The sequence below is a fragment of the Hyaena hyaena genome, unplaced genomic scaffold (assembly GCF_003009895.1).
Source record: "Hyaena hyaena isolate Hyena2069 unplaced genomic scaffold, ASM300989v1 scaffold_475, whole genome shotgun sequence".
In the NCBI taxonomy this organism is placed as follows: Eukaryota; Metazoa; Chordata; class Mammalia; order Carnivora; family Hyaenidae; genus Hyaena; species Hyaena hyaena.
Genome location: NW_024081109.1, coordinates 601,295 through 621,322, shown reverse-complemented (window position 1 = coordinate 621,322; position 20,028 = coordinate 601,295). Strand labels below are relative to the sequence as shown.

General features: G+C 39.7%; 1 protein-coding gene across 1 annotated transcript in view; it reads left to right on the top strand.

Moving 5' to 3' along the window:
* Nucleotides 1–20,028, top strand: part of ST18 (ST18 C2H2C-type zinc finger transcription factor) — a 145,975-nt gene that overhangs the window by 16,637 nt on the left and 109,310 nt on the right. Inside the window, exons 3-4 of the mRNA XM_039254270.1 lie at nucleotides 10,601–10,643; nucleotides 18,929–19,082. The gene's annotated coding sequence lies outside the window, so the exon portion shown is untranslated. The remainder of the gene's footprint in view (nucleotides 1–10,600; nucleotides 10,644–18,928; nucleotides 19,083–20,028) is intronic.

Sequence of the window (20,028 nt, the reverse complement as noted above, 5' to 3'; positions counted from 1 at the left end):
CAAACCCCAAGCAAGGCTCTGTAATAACAGAGCAGAGCCTGCTTGGGATTCTCTCCCTCTCTCCCTCTGTCCCTCTCCTGCTTGTGTCCTCTCTCTCTCTTAAAATAAATAAACTTTAAAAAAGTCATTTTATTTTTCCCACAATCTGGCAGAGAGGCTTTGAACTTGGTGAGAACTGAACATGTGATTGTTAAAAGAAAGAAAAAATGTAAGAATGAAGAATTTTAGTCACAACAGAAGTCTTTTTTTTTTTTTTTTTAATTTATTTCTAGGAGAGAGAGAGAAGGAGTCACAGACTCCGAAACAGGCTCCAGGCTCTGAGCTGGCAGTCAGCACAGAGCCTGATGCGGGGCTCGAACCCACGAACCGTGAGATCATGACCTAAGCGAAAGTCGGAAGCTTAACTGACTAAGTCACCCAGGCGCCCCACAACAGAACTCTTTATAGGTAGATAGCATGTCAAGTTCACAAGAGATTAAAATAGTTTATTCAGCTGGATATGATTTTCAGATGTTGTTTGCATTTCACATGTACGAAATTTTCCAAGAAAGTCAAGCACTAAGAAATTGTGAACAGGTTACCTAGGCTGTGTACCACAGTGGCCTGTGCAAAGGTAAAACAGGCTGGGGTCACATGCAATTCCACTCTGCCACTCGACCTTAATGTATGTGAGCCCAGGGATTTTCATCAGTTTTTGTCCATTCTACTTCTCCTCTAAAAGGTAACATTATGGCCTGAAGAACAGAGTAACCACCTTTGCTTCAAGGTAGCATCAGTTCTAAGAAGAGGCATTTACAGAGCCTTGAATCCATCCATTCAAAAAAACTTACTGAAAACCTACTGAGTTTCAGAAACTGCAGAAAGCAGTGTAGACAGGCATAAACACTGTAAGATCTCACACCTTAGTAAGTGACACAGCACATTGATACTCAGAATACAGTGGGACCTATGCTATGCAAGAGGCAAGCCCAGGACATGGATTTGAAAACTGGCTAAGAGTCATAAATGACAACTATCTGGCTTGGATTACAGTGTGGATGATTAACCAAGATAAGAGATTCAGAAGAAAGAGGTTATTTAGAGGAAAAGATGACATACACATTGAGTACAAGACAACCCAGTGGTGATGTTGAGTGTACAGTTGATCAGTGGGTCAGAAATTCAAGAGGGAGACTTGGGATGAAGAGATGGACATTTGGATGTGGCTTCCAAGGATAATATAGTAGAAAGGGACCCAAATTAGAAACCCCAGGGAATATCAATAGATAATGGGAAGGCAGAAGGAGAGTCTATGATGAAGGAACTTAGAGAAAGCTGAAGAAATCCAGGGGTGACAGACAAAGCAAAGGCATGAACAGTTTCTTAAGGAAAGCCTGAGCAATAGTGCCAATGACTCAGAACACAGACTGAAAATTCATGACAGCCTATGCCAAATAGGAGGCCGCTGGTGACCTCAGCCAGAGACTTCAGTGGAACCAGGGATTTGAAGCCAGGTGGCCATGAGTTGCATAGGGAAGGGGGGTGAGAACAAAAAGTCTCTGTGGATTTTAAAAAGTTTGTCTCTGAAGCACAGAGATAGCAATATAGAGGGGAGAACTATGCTTATATACTAATGAAAAGGAACCAGAAGAGATAATAAGACTCAAAAGTTTGAAGGTCTGGAAGGAAAACCAACTAGAAGTAGGAAGCAAATGTAATGGAGCCCAATGGAGAACATACCCTTAGAAGGAAGGAGAAGGCCTCTTCCTCTAAAACTAAAGCAAAGGTAGGAGTGGAGACAGAAATATACTTGTAAGTGTAGAGATAAGAGGCTAAGACCAGTCAGAGTTGATAGCCTCAATGTTCCCTGTGAAATTAGGCAACAAATTCTAAATCAGCTCTATGTGGAATGGTTTTAGAAGGCAAGTCCCTTTAACATGGTACTTTGTGTTACTACATTCATATCATATTGTTAAAGACAAAAGGTTTTACCTAACTCCTAAGTGTTATTTATAATTGATATTGACACAGAAACTCAGAAGACTAATGAGAACCAGAAGAGCTAGGGACTTTCCTCTTGGATTGGAACTGTTTTTAAACTAGGAAGGGTAAAGGGGAAGTGGGGAGTGTCGTCTCCTCTGGAGCCGTGAGGAGGAAGGGGTGAAGAGTGGGAGTAAGAGTTTGGCTTCTCTCCACGCAGGACAGTGTCTGGCATGTTAGGGGCAATAAGTAACAGGGAGCCGATCCATTTCTGTTCTTAATGTCTCTTCACTTGATACTTTTTCCTGATTTTATCTGGGAGATAGAACTTCCAACTCTTAGTTTCTTACTTTTACTACCTCTGTCCCAAACAAGGTCCCCCTTTTCATACCCAGATGACCGCTGTGGCCTAGAAATGGATTTCCTTCCTTTCACTCCTCTGCTCAAAGCCATTCAGGGATGTCCTATCACACTTAAAGTAAGACGCAGACTCCTCACTATAGTCTATATGCTCCACCTGTTTTATAAAACAGCTTTATTGAGATATAATCCACATCCCATACAATTTGTCCATTTAAAGTGTATAGTTTAACAGTCTTCAATATATTCAAGGCTATATCTATCACCACAATCAGTTTGAGAACATTTTTCTTCCCCCAAAGAAACTGTACACCCTTTAGCCATCACCTCCAACCCTCCCTCCACCCCAAGTTCTAGGCAACTACTAATCTACTTGAATCTGTAGCTACACCTATTCTGAACATTTCCCAGAAATGGAATCATACAGTATGTGGTCTTTTTGGTGACTGCCTTCTTTCACTTAGCATAATATTTTTCAAGGCATTATCTATGTTTTAGCACCCATCAGTACTTGATTCCTTGTTATTGCTGCATAATATTCCCTTGAGCAGATATACCTAATTTTATCCATTCATTGTGGACATTTGGGTTGTTTCTGCCTTTCCACTATTATGAATAATGTTGCTATGAACATTCAGGTACAGTTTTCTGTACATGTATGTTTTCATTTCTCTTGGGTATGGACCTAGGAGTTCACTTGCTGGATTATATAGTAACTCTATGTTTAACCATTTGAAGAACTGCCTGATTGTTTTCCAAGGTGGCTGCCCTGGAAAACACTTAACAATAAAATTGCGTTCTTGCCAACAGTTCTATGGAGGTCCAGTTCCTGCACATTCTCACCAACACTTACTATTGTTTATCTTTTTCATGATAGTTATCCTAGTGGGTGCAACGTGGTATCTCATTGTGATTTTGATTTGAATTTACCTAGTGACTAATAATGCTGAATGTTTTTTCATGTGCTTATTTCCATTTGTCTGTCTTTTTTGAAGACCTGTCTATTCAAGTCCATTGCCCATTTCTAATTGTGGACTTCATCTTTCTGTTATTGAGTTGCAATTGTTCTTTATATACTCTAGATATGAGGGCTCTGTTTTCACCCCAGGCACACTGTTTTTCTACTGTTTCTCAAGTGAATAAAGATTATTCCTTCTTCAATCTGAAATCCCTCAAGTTTCAGCCTGCATTGTTTCCTGATAGTGCTTATCACTGCCATAGATTACACTGTATATTTATTGTTTCCTTGGTTTGGGGTTTGGCTCCCATACTGGGATGTAATTTCTGCCATCTACCCCTGCTTCTCTGTTGCCTATCTCGTGATGATGAGAGACTGTTGTGATTAAAATCATGCACTTTGGAGCTAGAATTCAGTTCCCTGCACTGCTCCTCACTAGCTGTGCAGCTCTGGGCAAGTACTTAACTTCTCTGTTTTAATCTTCTTATTTGAAATATGAGTATAATAAATCATCCCTCATCCATCAATGCAAATTGAGTTAACATCTAATATATATATATATATATACAACATTTATAGCAGTATCTATCACAAAGAAATAATAGAATTTAAAAAGTTGACAAGTATTTTTGACAGATACTTAAAAGAATTTTCCTACCAATTGTTTAATATCCAATGATTTAATCAACTGCATCAACACATGTTCTCACCACGAACACACAGGGTTATGAATTGGGTACTACCTACCTGTGGGCTTTGTGTAAGGAGTGGGTTTGGGATCATGGAATTTTTCAGAATTTCTACAGTGTGCCTTGCCTTTTATGTATGACATCTCATGTAAACCTCACGACTCTAGAGGGAGGTCCTGTTAACACACGTTTTTAGAAGATGAAGAGTCTGTTGGTTGGGGAGGTTACATACTTCTGAGGTCAAGAACTAGCAGATGTCAGAGTGAGATCCTGACTCGTGTTGGTGTTAGTTCTGTGACAAAGCATGAAACCCTCTAAATTGGCTGCCTTGGGTCAGGGCACAGGATCTACAGTCATTGACAAATCTGGGTCATTTATCACTGTCTTCCCTATATACTGGCTTAGGATTGTTTTTTAATATTTATTTTTGAGAGAGAGAGAGAGACAGAGCATGAGCAGGGGAGGACAGAGAGAGAAAGGGAGTCACAGAATCTGAAGCTGGCTTCAGGCTCTGAGCTGTCAGCACAGAGCCCAATGCGAGGCTAGAACTCATGAACTGCAAGATCGTGACCTGAGCTGAAGTCAGACGTTCAACTGACTGAGCCACCCTGGGACCCCATGGATTCATGATTTTTTTAAGCCATATCTCAGTGTCTTTATTCTTTTCACACTTATTACTGATTTTCTGAATATTCTGTCAAGCCCATATCTAGTCTAAGTGCAGCACAAAAGTTCACCTTCCTTGACTTCATTCTATCCTTGTGGGTCTTTCTATGCTTTGCTCAAAGAAAGACAGTTGTCCAGCATCATAACACCTTTTTAGCCAATGCTACATAGCAGGAAAAACACTGGCATCAGACATGCTTTTGAGCACTAGCTCTTACTAACGGTGTGACCTAAGTGTGCCCCAACTTCCATTGAGACTAACAAGGATGTCAACCTCTTTAGGTTTTTGTGAGGTTTAAATAAGATAATAGAAACATAAACTGCCTGGGCTGGTGCCTGAGTCCGTGTTGATGCACAAATTAATGGCAGCAATAGCTGAAAGCCTCAGCTGGTTTTGGTTTTACCTTTTCTCTCCTAAATTTATTTCACTCAAAGCATCATCTACTACTTTCTGTCCTCCCCACCTCCACTATTGTAATTTGAGACCAGTATTCCTCATAGAAAATTCATTTACATTTTCATGATAAATATTATGTTTCTTTTATTATCTTTTTATTTTATGGTTTTTAAGAACTGCTCCATGTAGCCTTTTTAGGCATTTGTAATGTGCTGCTCCTCTAATTTTAACATGTGGCTCAACTGGAAGTGGGGGTTCTTAAATTTTAAATTCTTTTAATGTTTTATTTATTTCTGAGAGACAGAGGGAGGCAGCATGAGGAGGGGAGGGTCAGAGAGAGAGGGAGACACAGAATTTGAAGGAGTCTCCAGGGTTGGAGCTGTCAGCACAGAGCCTGATGCAGGGCTCGAATTCATGAGCTGTCAGATCATGACTTGAGCCGAAGTTGGATGCCCAACTGACTGAGCCACCTAGGCTCCCCAAGGGTTCTTAAATTTTCATACCCCCATCCTTTTGTGTTGAGTCTCTAGTTTTGTGTGTTAAAGATGTAGTTGTATCATGTGTGCTTTTTGCCCATTTTTTGATTTGTAAAACTAATCTCAATTTAGAAGCGAACATTATTTTGTTTATTTGATGTTTATTTATTTATTTTGAGGGAGTGTGTGTGCATGAGCAGGGGAGGGTCGGAGAGAAGGAGAAAGAGAACCCCAAGCAGGGTCCATACCCAGTGCAGAGTCCAACGTGGGGCTCGATCCTATGATCATGAGATCAGGAGCTGAACCCAAATTAAGAGTCAGATGTTTCACTGGCTGAGCCCACCCAGGTGCCCCTAAGATTATTATTTTCGACTTCACTAGTCATCAGCTATACCATCAATAATTCAATAATTTACTTTAAAGCATTGCATTTATGACTCTTAGCTAATTTAAATGTATGTTTTCACCGGCACAACTTTTTGCTATATTGTATGGCTATTTTCATAGTTCAGGCAGTGACTTCAATATAGTTCTCTCTTTTCTTAATTAGTGACCTGGTACTCAGTCAACATTTTTGTTGAGTATCTTATCCATGAAGGGAAGCAAAGAGGAGATTGTTCTTGCCCTGCAGGAACATCCAATCTAGAGCAGAGGATGTATATGTCAGTGGTGACTCATTTTGGTGGGTCAGGTGCTATGATATGTAGAGGGGAACGCGGAACCCAGACTTGGGGCAGGAGGTGTTAACAAGATGAAAGGAAACCCCTACAGATTTCCTCTGAGATAAAACCTACATTTCACAATCTCTGAAAGCAGGGATTCCATAGTTCTTCCAAGGCATTTTCTTCCTGCACACGCTTTTTGGGGAAAAGCTTAACATGGCCCAAAAATATGTAGTCTGTTACCTCTGACAGAAACCTAAGGTCAGATTCCCTCAGTAATTTGCCACAGCTAATGAAACACTGATATAGGAAGAAACCAATTGGCCAATGAAAACCAATAAAAATAATAGACTGGAATTGGATAAGCATAGGACAAAATGCCTGATGTGAACTGTACTGACCTCTGATTAATCACATGAGACAACTATAAAACCAGATGTTCAAATGACCAAAGGCAAGTATTTAGCCTGATTCATTGTAACTCTTAAAAACCATCCAAGGAGAAAGATCAGTTAGGATCTTGGTATTCACATGCAGTCTCAGCCCATGACAACAATGTGTATTTTCATTCTAAATGCGTGTGATTATGAGTGCTTTACTCATACTATACACACTGGTATTTGTGCTTCTACAGGAGAGTTATCAAAGCCATCAGATGGGTCCCCCATGTTACCAAGAAATAAATTCAGCACCCACGTCTCCTCAAAGATTTTCATTTTATTGCCTCTTCGATTTGTACAATGGATATATCTGTCCATTTGGTGTGGCATACACTATACATCCCTCTCCAGTCATGAAAACTCTACCTGTTTACATAAATGTTTTCCCTCTCATCTCCAGGATAGATGCTTAAGGAAGGGTTGAGTAAGTAAGTTAATGACCTTATTAAATAATACCATTCTATATCAAGAGGGTTGGTTACATTGGTATTAATCAAATTCCTTATTTGTGACATTATCATATTCTTGCATTTAGATGAGATTGATACCTTTTGTTTTTTAATGTTTTAATGTTTATTTATTTTTGAGAGACAGAGACAGAGCATGAGCTGGGGAATGGCAGAGAGAAAGGGAGACACAGAATCCAAATCAGGCTCCAGGCTCTGAGCTGTCATCACAGAGCCCAATGCGGGACTCGAAGTGAGAGCGTGACCTGAGCCCAAGTCGGGTGCTTAACCAACTGATCCACCCAGGGGAAATCCGAGATTGGTACTTTTAAAATAGCTTTGTTTAGGGGCATCTGGGTGGCACAGTTGGTTAAGCATCCAACTTCGTCTCAGGTCATGATCTCACAGTTTGTGGGTTCGAGCCCCACGTCGGGCTCTGTGCTGACAGCTCAGAGCCTAGAACCTGCTTCAGTTTCTGTGTCTCCCTCTCTCTCTGCCCCTCCCCCATTCATGCTCTGTCTCTCTCTGTCTCAATAATAAATAAAAACATAAAAAAAATTTTAAATAAAATAAAATATCTTTGTTTAAAAAAAAAAAACACCCACCAGTGAGATAGCAAACCCAAATGAGTGGTGGCAACAATTCAGAAGGGGCATTGATTTTTTTTTTTAGAATCTTTCTCCTGTGCTTACTGATATTCCTTACCTTGTGCTGTACTCTCCCAGCTTTCCTGGAGTACGATTTAATAAGTTCATGTTTCAGGATACTGAGTAGTTTTTCTTGGCCTGAGTAAATCAATATGGAGGTGCTGAACTTCTGCTCAGTGAGAAAGTTGGTGTTTCAGAGACTTTGTGAACTTGGTGTTGAGAAACTTGGTGTCTTGTCTCTTTACTGAATCACACTCAGCAATGTTTCATTCCATAATTTACCTCATTATCAGCTGGCTGTAGCCTCCTCTTTCTAAAACACGTATTTTTATGAATGATGTTGCAAAATGCCTTTTTAAGAGCTTTATCACTGAGATATTTACATGAACAGATGCAAATGTATTTTTAGTATTAGACCAAAAGGTTTTTTTTAATCTTTTAAGGAGACTTCAGGATAGCGTGTTCTTCAAAATAGCAATGATCGAAAAATAACACTTCACATGGTGTATATGAGAACTTGTTGCACCAGTTAGAAATTGTCAGAATTTGGGGCACCTGGGTGGCTTAGTCGGTTAAGCGTCCGACTTTCGCTTGGGTCATGATCTTGCGGTTCGTGGGTTCGAGCCCCGCATCAGGCTCTGTGCTGACTGCCAGCTCAGAGACTGGAGCCTATTTCAGAGTCTGTATCTCCCTCTCCCTCTGACCCTCCCCTGCTCACACTGTCTCTCTCTCCTAGAAATAAATAAAAATATTAAAAAAAAAGAAATTGTCAGAATTTACTAAGGCTGGTAAAACATTGCAGTCTCAGAGAAATTTGCATCATTGCTTGACACTGAAATTTGCTTTTATGATATAATTTTAAATTAATTCATTCCCATATTTTATTTGCTTTTGGCAAGTTTAAATATTGTGCAGTCTTAGATTCCTAATTTGTGAGCTTACATTGGAAAATGACACCTGTAATGAAGAAATACTTGATTGCCATTTCTTTCTTGACATGAATGTCTTCCTCTGAAGGAAAGATCAAGTTCAATAAGCTATAAAGTGGTTCTCAGAATTATTTGAACCATGGACCAGAGCATTCACTTCTTCTCTGTTTCTTCCTATCGTAGAGTATTAAGAATAGAGCAAATAAATACATCTAGAATAAAGTGGAAATGCTTCTGTTCCATGCTGGTGTAGAGTATTTTGCCTTTGGGGACTAGGATTCTTCAGTGCATCTAATAATGAATATTCCCAGACAATGCTTCTCAATGTGTAAGCCACAAACCATCAGCACCTGCATCATCTGGGAACATGTTAGAAATGTATATTCTCAGGCCCTGCTCCGGACTACTGAATCAGTAGCCTGTGCTTTAACAAGGTCTCCAGGTGATTCTAACACTGACTGAAGTTTAAGAACCACTGTTGTGATACTCTGCTGTTCAGAGGGTGGGCCATGAATCAGCAGGAGCCCCTGGACCCTTATTAGAAATGCAGGACATCAGGGTGTCAGAATCAGGACCTGCATTTTAACAAGGTACCCAGGTGATCCTTATGCATATTATAACCTGACAACCACTGATCTAAGGGTTAAACTAGGAAACTTACCATTGGGAGAGTGTCCTCTATTTGGAGGCATTTTGGATGCTGTCAGAATGGACCTCAATAGATACTTTACTTTACATTGTATATTGCCTCTCTGTTCCCTCTGGAATAAAAAAGGGGGAAGAGATGTGTAAACCTCTTGGCTGCGATGTTCAAAAATACATAAAGGCACACTGGGTCTACACTATGAGATGTAGCATAGCTGGTATCTGGGTAGCAGAGTTGTTATCTGTGTAATAAATCATATGTGTGTATGTATGTATGTACATGTCCACATGCCTGTATACATGTCACACGATGACCCAGAAATATCAGGTGAAAGCATTGTTTTCAGTTCTAAAGTTTTTTGAAAATTCAATTTTCCGATTCACTTTTGATGTGCAGACACATCTATGTTTTCTGTCCTTTTTGTTTGTTTTTGTTTTGCATCCTTTTATCTTAGATTACTTTTGAGCTTCGAATTTAATTTTTCTCTAGGAATCTTTTTAGAGAGCCTTCTTTCCAGTCAAGGAAGTTGCGAACTTTCAAGGCTCCATCTCCTCCAGATAGGTAATTGTTCTAATGCTAGGGAATATCAGTAAGACAAAGCCGTCTATGGAAGTGATGAAGTTTGCCTCTTTCCAAGGATTTGGTCTTTTACACCAGCTGCTGGTGAATCCAGTGGCCTTGGAAGACAAGAGTAGTTGACCAAGAACAATCTTATTTGTAAAAATATTTTATCATGGAAGACACATGAAAATTAAAGAATTTTAAAAAATCCTTTGAAATCTTTGCAACACGGACACCCCCATATGTAAATAGGACTGTCACTCGGTGTTTGTCCACAACTAGAGCTCCAGATGAACCAGTGGCGTGCGCAGTGACAGGAACAGCTGACTCATTAGCAGAGAGCAGTGAAAGGTAATTAACCCTGGGAAAAGTACAGCTGCCGTGCGGGCTGTTCCTTTCTGTAGGATCTGATTAGAAATTAGTGTTAAACCACTGATTCTTTTTTTTTTTTTAAAAGACGTTCACTCTCAGGTGTGTCCCTAGAAAAGGTTCTCAAATGTATTTATACACAAAAGGGCCCAAACCTGAAAAGCATTTTCTGATAACGGTAAACACCTGTTCTTCTTGTTCTTCTTGTTCTTTTGAATGACTATTCTGACAATTCAAGATTGGTAGTATCCCACCCCATACTCTAATGGTCAGAATGTAAATTACTCGAAAGGATTGTTTTATATAGTTAATAAGCTGTAGATAATTGCCATTTAATTAAGTTTTCTCTTTTTTTTTCTTTCCGTTTTTCCTCTGTCGATGCTTCTCATCAGTAGCAATGGAAAGTCTCCAGTTGAAATCCAATGAATATTAGGGAAGGTAAGTGAAGACTATTTTAAAATAAACTTTGCCCTCAAAGAGAAAACATGCCTAACTTTTCAACCACCTTCAAAAACCTGAGAAGTTCAGGAACTTGGTTTTAGGGGACAACCAAAGATGTTCCATTTTCTTAGTTTTGGTATCATGATGGTAATTTATGTTATTTATATTTTTTTGAGGGGGGAGTGCATAGACTTACTCAACCTGATTGTGACTTCACATGGCTCAAATGAAGAGCATTAAAACTTGAACCTGGCCAGAATTCATACATGAAGCTAAAGAATGTGGTCAACAGAATAATGCCACCACCCACAAAGGTGCCTGTGTCCTTATGTGGTAGGAGGAGGGTGACGAAATTAAGAACTTAGTGATGGGGAGATTATGCTGAATTATCCAGGTAGGCCCAGTTAATCATATGTTCCATGAGAGAAGGGTAGGAGAATGAGTCAGGGAGATGCCACGTAAGAAAAACTCAACTCATCCCACTAATGCTGGCTTTGGAGGCGGAGGAACAGAGCCCCGAGCCAAGGACTTCAGCCACCTCTAGAAGCTAAAAGTGGAACGGCTCTCGGTTTACAGCCAGCAAGAAAACACGGACCTCAGTCCTGTAACAGCAAGGAACTGGAGCCTGCCAACAGCCCAAATGAGCAAGAAAGCGAATTTTTTCCTGCAGCCTCCAGAAAGGAGTGCAGCCTGATTTGATTTGAGCCCAGTGAGACTGTACCAGACCGTGGGCCTGCAGAGCTGTAGGAGGACAGACCTGCATTGTTTTTAAGTCTGTACATTTTTAGAAATTTGTTATAGCAGCAATAGAAAACTAATACAGGAGAGAAGCCAACCAATAGATGGGATATGTTTTTCAGCTGTTAACATAAATCCAGGGAAGAATTTCCTGCGTGTGAATGGAGAAGAGAAACATTTCTCGAGAGGCCAAGGCTGGTAGTCTTTAGGAATTTGAATATTCATTTCGTAGACCCTAATGATGGTTGCCACCAAGTTGAAGAATTCTGTCTTCTGCTTTGCAACACTCCCCTCCCTCCCTCAATAGACACGCAAACTCCTCATGTGACGCTTTTGTAAAACACAGTGCCTGTGTCATTCAAAGTGTAAATGAGTACCTAGCTTCTTTGGAATGGTTAGGGAGTCTGCGTTTAGCTGAGCAAGGGTGAGAAGTGGAATATCAGTGGATGGAAGGCAAGGTCCCTGCTGCGGAAAAAAAGGCTGACTTGACAGTCCCAAAGTAGGCTGAGCCTCATGCATAACAGCAGATGGTTATCATGGTGAGCCTGGTTCTGCCTCTTGCTCCCTGTGTGAACTCAGGCTGAGTAAGGTAGTAAGGTCACTTGGGTTCCTTACTTCACATGTAAAAGCGGTAACACCTCCTCAGAGGCACATCATGCTGACTAAGAAAGAGGGTGTGTGAGTCCTTACACTAGTGCCAGTCATGTGATAAAAGTTCAGTGAAGATGAGCTCAATTTATTTAGAAAACACCGTGTCACTTTACTATTTTGATTTTAAAAAAACCAAGTAGATTGTGTTTGTCTTTCTTCTTGGCTGGTACCATTTTATCTCCAACACAAAAGTGACCGGTTTAGAGTGTATGGGGCACCCTTGCTTAAAATAAAATGTTTGGTTGCTTCATAGTCACGTTGTCCTGTCATACATTGAATAAGAAAAGTGAGGGATAAAAACTGGGAACTGGAAATCATTTAAACAAATCAGAAATCTTCCTCAATTGCTTTCTTGCCAAATTTGGAAAACTTAGAAGAGTATCTTCTAATTTTACCATTGGCTTTTCTTCTCACAAGAGGGCCAATTTAAATTATAAACTATAGTTTTTCATATAAATAGATGAAAGTAGATATTGGGGGAATCTGACCATAAATCCTGTTACACTTCATGTCTGCTCTTCTTTGAATTTTGGGAGCTGACATTTTCAACATAAAGGAAGACAAAATTATAAAGTCTTCTTAGCTGGCATAGCAATCAGAAAAAAAAATCTATAGAGTCCCTTATGCTGTGTGTCTGGGATGTTTTGTATGCAAATACAATTAATAAGATATTATCTCAAGCATCTGAAGAATATTCTTTTTGACTTAATTCAGTAATCATCTACTGAGCACCTACCCTGGCCACGGTGCTCTGTTGCAGTGAAAGGTCAATAAGACACAGCCTCTCACTTCCATGAGCTTATACTGACACAGAGAAGATCAAATGGACACAAGTGAGATAACAGTAGCACAACAGACAGATCAAGATGAAGGTGCCATCAAAACACTATTGGGATGCAGAATTCTGTGAGATGCTGTCACCTGATCCACCACACGAGTAACAAATCTCTTTTCTGCAGACAGATTCTACAGTTCTGACACTAAAGGGGACAGTTCCTTTGAAAGTTACAAACAAAATGAACAGATTCTAAACATTTCATTTTAGCTCTTTAATTTTGACCATTTAGTCTCCTTTGACCCTTGTGTGACTATACAAAATTATGGCTTTAATACATTGTTTGGCCAGGCAAAGTACAATTCCAACGATTTGTATCTTTTCAATTGGCCTTTGGGGACATTTATTTATTTTAGTCAAAGTTCTCTGACTCTCTCTAGGGATGAATTCTTCAGGAAACATCATTTTCGAGAAGCTTATCCAGTTTGGTCCCATTGTGCCTTCTGCCTCCCTCCATAATCATGCTTTCCACATCTCACTGGAGTCCTCAATTTCCTTGTTTGTACTTGTGAGGACAAAAGTTGTACTTTATCTATCTCTTCATGCTGACTGTTTAGGACAGATCAATCCGATAGGCTGATACTCAAGAATTGTGTATTAAGCCAATAATAAGTAAATTTCTTCAGGAGAAATATACTTATATTAAAGGAATCTATATTAAATTAAGCACTGCATTGAGAATAAAATCCAAGGATTATTCTGCAAAAGTCCAGTGCCCCATTGGGCTCAACAATGGAGGTTCATGTCACTTTCTCTGTAGATTTCAGTAGATTCTCCCATTCCATATTTTATAGTCAGATAATGAAGATAAATAGCTCTATTTTTAAAATTTAAATGTACAGAATACAGCAAAGATATTAATGAAAAATAGTTACTGTTGGGAAAAACAGCAGACTTGTGGGGAAAATTTCTTTAAAAATCTCTTAAAATGGATCAAGAAAATAGAACATGTCTAAGCATTATTATAGAGCATAGTGTATAACAATCTATATAATCAAATAGATTAAGTAGAAAAAATTCCCTTTACATAGCATAAAGCCTCATTTTTGAATCAACAAGTGACCTTTGAACTTTATTAAACATGTTTTGACATTATAAGGTTGTTTAGTATAGAGTTACTCAAAATAGCACATTTAGTTGCAACACAAGCCTTGAAGTTAAGTGGTTAGTTTAATAAAACAGAGTTTCCATAGTTACCACAGGCAAACAGAGGATAACTTTTATTTCTTTGTCAGTCAGGAAGGAGCTTTAGGAAAAAGATTAAGCAAACAGATCCAAGCAGGTTCATTATGTGGGGTTCACACCTGATTGGCTTTTTAAAAGAGGGAACTCTTGATATAACAGGAAATTAAAGTTCTACCCACTAAAATGTATAGCAGCACGTTAAGAAATTTGAACACTCCCTTTGGGCATTTCCAACTCAATTTTGAGTCAGAAGGAAAGCTAGTTTAATAAGATATCTGCATGAGATGAAGTTTTGTTCATGGTGTTATGTTAATAAACCATGTCACAAACAAGTGGGTAGAAATGACACTCTAGAAGACAGCGGCGCCTTGACCTACGCGACAGATCAGACAATCTTGGGGCTGACATTTTGTTGAAATGTTTGATGAAGGGCAAATGGACACCCATGCTGGTGAAAACGCCTCGTGTGCCAGCGTCATTGTTTTCTCAGTTTCGTCTTGAGATGCGCTCTCTCTGAGAGCGAATGGAGGTCACTTTCCGTGTCGTCCTCTGCTGCGTCTCACCCAAGGAGTTCTTCCCAGTTGACTGTTGAGAAACAAAATGATGTGGTTTCCAGTATCTCACCTTCAGCTCCCGAGCCTTTAAAGCAGCAGTGATTAACAGGACTTTTACAAAGTTTCTATGTAGTTACAAGGACAGTTTCAATCTTCTGTCATTTTTTTGCATTAGCTATGATTATGCTTTTACCACAAAAATGCATTTGTTTTAAAGGTAACAATACAGACTAGGAGAATAGCTTATGTTTCATCTATATTTATCAGCACTCACTGTACATTTGTGTCTTCATTACCAGGAAATATTAAGGGACATTGTGCCATCTATTCCTGTTTACAGTTTATTATGCAGAGATAGGAAACACTTAGCATGTAAAATGAATGTAGAAATTATTCCTGGATAGAAACACGGACATTTCCCACTCGTTGGCTCTTTCTCCTCCATCACCGGATCAGAGTGTAATTGTCAGTAATCAGGCCTGCTTGCTGCTGATAAAACCACTCTGAATGCTAGCAGCCTTCTTTGTGTGATGACTCAATTATTCCAGAAGTGCCTCATCAAATCTGCCCCATCAGCTGGGCTAATAAATAAGGAGAAGAAACTGGCCCCCCAAAGCAAATTATAAATCCATTTGCATTAACCATTTCGCTGGTCCATGATCTAGGCAGAAAGAAGCATGGCAGATTGTGTTAAGCTTATTTGAATATGTTTATAATGTTTACAGCATGCAACTTTTTTTCCCACAAGGTGTTGGAATTATCAGTCATGAATGGCATCTAAATGCAGTTATGTTAATTGCAGTGAGGCTTTAAGTATCTTTGAGGGCTATTTTGTTACTTAAATCAGGTGAAAGCGAAATCCTCTTGCAGGGAGATATACGGGTGTCGCACAAGTTACTGGCTTTGCTTCCCAGTTTTAGGAGAAAGGGCTTGTGTTTAATTTTTGCAGGTACTGGAAGGACGAATACAAACACTATAATGCCTGCTAGTACAAGTACAATTCCTTTATATCTATCACAGTGGAAACCAGAGGTGATTTTGATGCTCTGTGTGACTTCAACAATTTGCAAAGCAAAAATCGCATTTTCAGGGAGGAGATCAGAGTTGCCATAGCCCTCCTTGGACTTAAAATTCCTTGAAAGATTCTAGAGGGGCAGAGATTTCAAAAAGCCAGGCAAACCAGTAAAAATCAATTAAATCCATTCATGGAAATTTTGTACATGGACACATCTTATGTTTATCCTTTTAACGTGCAAACTATGCTGGGTAATAAGAAGGCTTTTTTATATTTGAACTTCAGTGATCTGTCAGGGAAGCAAAAAATGTTCAAAATGGATCGTGAAAGGCAGTCTGGTTGTTAATATCAAAGAATTAGTCTCGTTGAAGATATAGTGATTTAATACCCAGACATTCTCCCTGAAAGTGAGCGATACCATTGACCCACTTTGGCGTGGGGGCTGGTTTTTCCGCCGAGTAGCTCCAGATTTGCTGGAGCTCTTTCTGCCACCACTACAGTGATCAGGAGAGGAATAGGGGCTGATGATAAGAGGAAATCTGGTGGCCAGTAAACAGCATTTACCTTTGCCTAAAACAACTTAGACAAAACTCACTACTTCTCTTCATTTGCTCCAGCCAGTTAAGCTGGAGCTTATGATATTAAGCTAATATCAACCTAGAGAGCTGAGCAGAAGGAAATCCTCTTTGATGGTGTGAATATACAGTGGCGATAGGCTCACATATTTTTGGGGCATTGATTTTGAAATACATAACCTCTATGATGGAAAAGCCAATTGTATAGCTAATTGATTAGACATTCCAGATTAAGGGCTTTAGAGTTTCATTAGGGATTTTGTGGATCTACATGGCAAATGGGAAAACAAGGAATTTGTCCAGGTAACAATATCATTAAGGTTTCAACAAAAGTTGACTCTAAGCTAAATTATCATGCTGATTTATAGAAACGTAAACATGGAAACTTGGGACTGTAAAGGATTTGCCTTAGAGTTCAAAAAAGATAACTGAGCCAGGATACCCCCTTTCTCATCATTCCACCTAATGAATAATTAGTGAAGACCCAAATCTTTGAAAAGTGATTTAGGAGATTAACGCTATTGGAAGTTGTGGAGACATGGCCTCAAAGGATGGCAGTGCTAAGCTAACTATGCTGGCATTCTTCTGGCTTTATTTTACTCTTTAAGAGGCTAAGTCAGAGAGTGGTCTGTCCCTGCAGCTTGTGTTAACATTCCAAACTTCTAAGAGGACCCAGCCATACATTTCCATCCTTACTGAAATACAATGGTCTGGTTCCATCAGGAAGCAAATTCCAAAAAGAAATTGGCAGTGGTAGTGAGCTCCTATTACTTACAGGGGTACAAGTTTAATATACCTTTTGTATTAAATTTATTGGTCCTCTCATCAAAGTTTTCACTTTAGTTGGGAGGTTTTATTCTTGTTTTTTAAATATTACTTTTTTTTTTTTTAAAACCGTAAGTCGATGTGTGGTTCTCTGTTTAAGGATATGGTGGACATATGGGGCACCTGGGTGGCTCAGTCAGTTAAGCGTCCGACTTTGGCTCAGGTCATGATCTCACAGTCTGTGGGTTTGAGCCCCGTGTCGGGCTCCGTGCTGACAGTTCAGAGCCTGGAGCCTGCTTCACATTCTGTGTCTCCCTCTCTCTCTGCTCCTCCCCCACTCACTCTCTGTCTCTGTCTCTCAAAAATAAAATAAAGATATAAATTTTTTTTTTTAAAAAAGAAAAAAGGATACAGCGGACATATGCATCATATTACTTTAGGTCATTCACCCCCCCCCCCAACCACCTTTAAAATATAACCTGACATACCCTTTTAAAAAATCACAGGGCACATCTATTCTATTGTATCTTTGGTTGAAGGGACCGTCTTTTTCAGAAGCAAGTACTCACCCATGAAGCAGCTGTAAAGAACTAAGAGGCCCTAATTATTGGCATATAGTAAAGCAGACAAATGAAGTACTTTGTGATGACTCCATTTAACAAGTAAAGCCATGTCTTAATTAGCGAGCACATTTAAGGACCGTGTAGGCCATTAGGCTACACACACTTTCTGCCTGCCCTATAGTTTTATCTTTTAAGATTGGTGCTTCATAAAAATCAGAGCTTTAATGAAAAAGTGTTCATCCTCGTAGGGGGATAGAACTAATGGTCTTGCAAGTTGTGGGAAGTTGGTCCAGATTCCAGATCTTAAGTTCCAGAATTTTCTATAAGTGCATGAGTAAATCCTGAAGTTATACAAAACGGTTTAAGATCAGTGAAAGACGCTGAAGTATGGCAATTGATAAAAATGAGTTTTCAAATAGGGTGTCTCCTTGATGTAATAATAGGACACTTGTAAGGAAGGCAAGGAACAAATTTCAGTGGAAGATTCCTTTCAGCGTCAGCCACGAGCCTGTTTCCAGGAGCGGGTGGGCGGAGTTATTAACCATAGGCACGTGGTCTGCGGCGCCTCTGCAGGGCTCGAATTTCCCATTTGGATTTTGGTGTACCTGGACTTCTCGAGCCCTTTTGTGTCAATCGTGTTCCTAAACTTCTATTTTGTTGGTGCCCTCCGTGTGCTTCTCCGAGTCGATCTCAGCTGCGCTGCCTGAACTCTCCTCCCCAGGGAGGGAAAAGACGGCAGATGGGGTTAGGGCAGAGGGCTGATGCATCTGACAGCAAACGGCCGGGTTGTTGAGTGGAAGCTGCGAGCGTCAGGAAGCTACTTTTCCCCTGAGAACCAACTAACCACTGAAGAAAGTTGAAAATGAGCCCTTTGAGAAACGCTATTAAAAGTAGTAAAAAATTGCAATTGTGCAGATGATGTGCTGCTGTGTGCTTATTCGGATGCTAATGAGTTTGACATTAGGGAACTCAGAGGGTTTACAGCTACTCCCTTATGTGATTCAGTTCTTTATTGGCAATCTTTGAGAAAATAAATGGAAAATGTATTGCTAATAAATACATAACACGATAGGGTATTAGACAAAAAGCCATTACTTTCAGGATTTAGAAAGAGCTTTGCTCACCAGTGTGACTGTTTTCCAGGATCTTTTGTTTTAGGTTAGAGTATGGCACACAAAAGGGAATAGGCAGGTGGAGAGCTTCGGGACTCTTTCAGAACTGAGAGTGAGGTAGGAGAAGCCAAACACATTTCCAGAGAAAGCTCCCCTCCTTTTATTTTCCTCGGTGGCAATCAAACGCAAACTAAGCATTCCCAATCTCCTGCGCCACTTCTCAGTTCTTACATCATGTGCAGTCATCTGCTGTATCACTTGAGAGAGTTTTATACCTATTTTTCCCCAGGAACTACGGTTGCTGACTTGCATTGAAGAATCGTCTGCTTAATGTCTGGTCAAAGCTTACAAGTGAAACAGAAATCTATGGTTAAAAAGCCAAGCACTTCACAATCTACTGCAAAGGCGGAAACACAGGAAGAGAGGAATCTTCTGCAAGGAAGGTTGGTGGCTTGTGTTGGGCAATACCAAAACTGCCAGATAGAACCACTTGTGATGCGCACTGATGTATGTGCTATTTGTATAAACAGCCCCTCGCTAGGATGCTGAGCACACTAGGCTGAAGTTCAAAGTTTTCGCTCAAAGGCCAAATGGCCTGAAGACAGATTCTGTTCCCAACCCTGGGACCAAATAGAGGTGAAGCAGCTCTGTGTATTATGTCTGGGTGCAGAGTAAACCAAGGGCAAATTGTTTCTATGGAAAGCGGGTTAGAATATTGGCAAATAGCATGAGTAGCATTATATGACAGTCTCATTAAAGAGAGCTCTAAATAACACAAGGATGAATTTTGAATCTCTCTTTTGTGATTTCTTGACTATAGCACTTTCCGAATCTTTGGACTTTTTCTTTTGGTGGTTAAAAGTACCATTAATAATAGAGAGTCCCTTTTACCCAATCTGTCTATAAATTGAAGACACTATGTATACATATATATATACACACACACATATATATTCATTTTTGTCTCTATTACTGATATATATACCAGTAATTTTTATCTCTATTATATATAGAGAAAAACTATATATATATGACATATATGATATATATATATATATCAGTTACCAGAGACAAAAATGAATTTGGCTACTTTTTTTTTTTTTTTGCCTTGGGGGAGTTTCTTTTTTTTTTATTTTTTTATTTTTTTACAAATAGTTTATTGTCAAATTAGTTTCCACATAACACTCAGTGCTCATCCCCATAAGTGTCCTCCTCCATGCCCTTCCCCCCTCCCCCCACATCCATCAGTCCTCAGTTTTTGTCAGCATTCAAGAGTCTCTCATGGTTTGCCTCTCTCCCTTTCCCCCACCATTTCCCCCCTTCTTCTCCCCCTTGTTCCTCCATTAAGTTCCTCCTAATCCTCCTATACGTGCAAACATATGATATTTG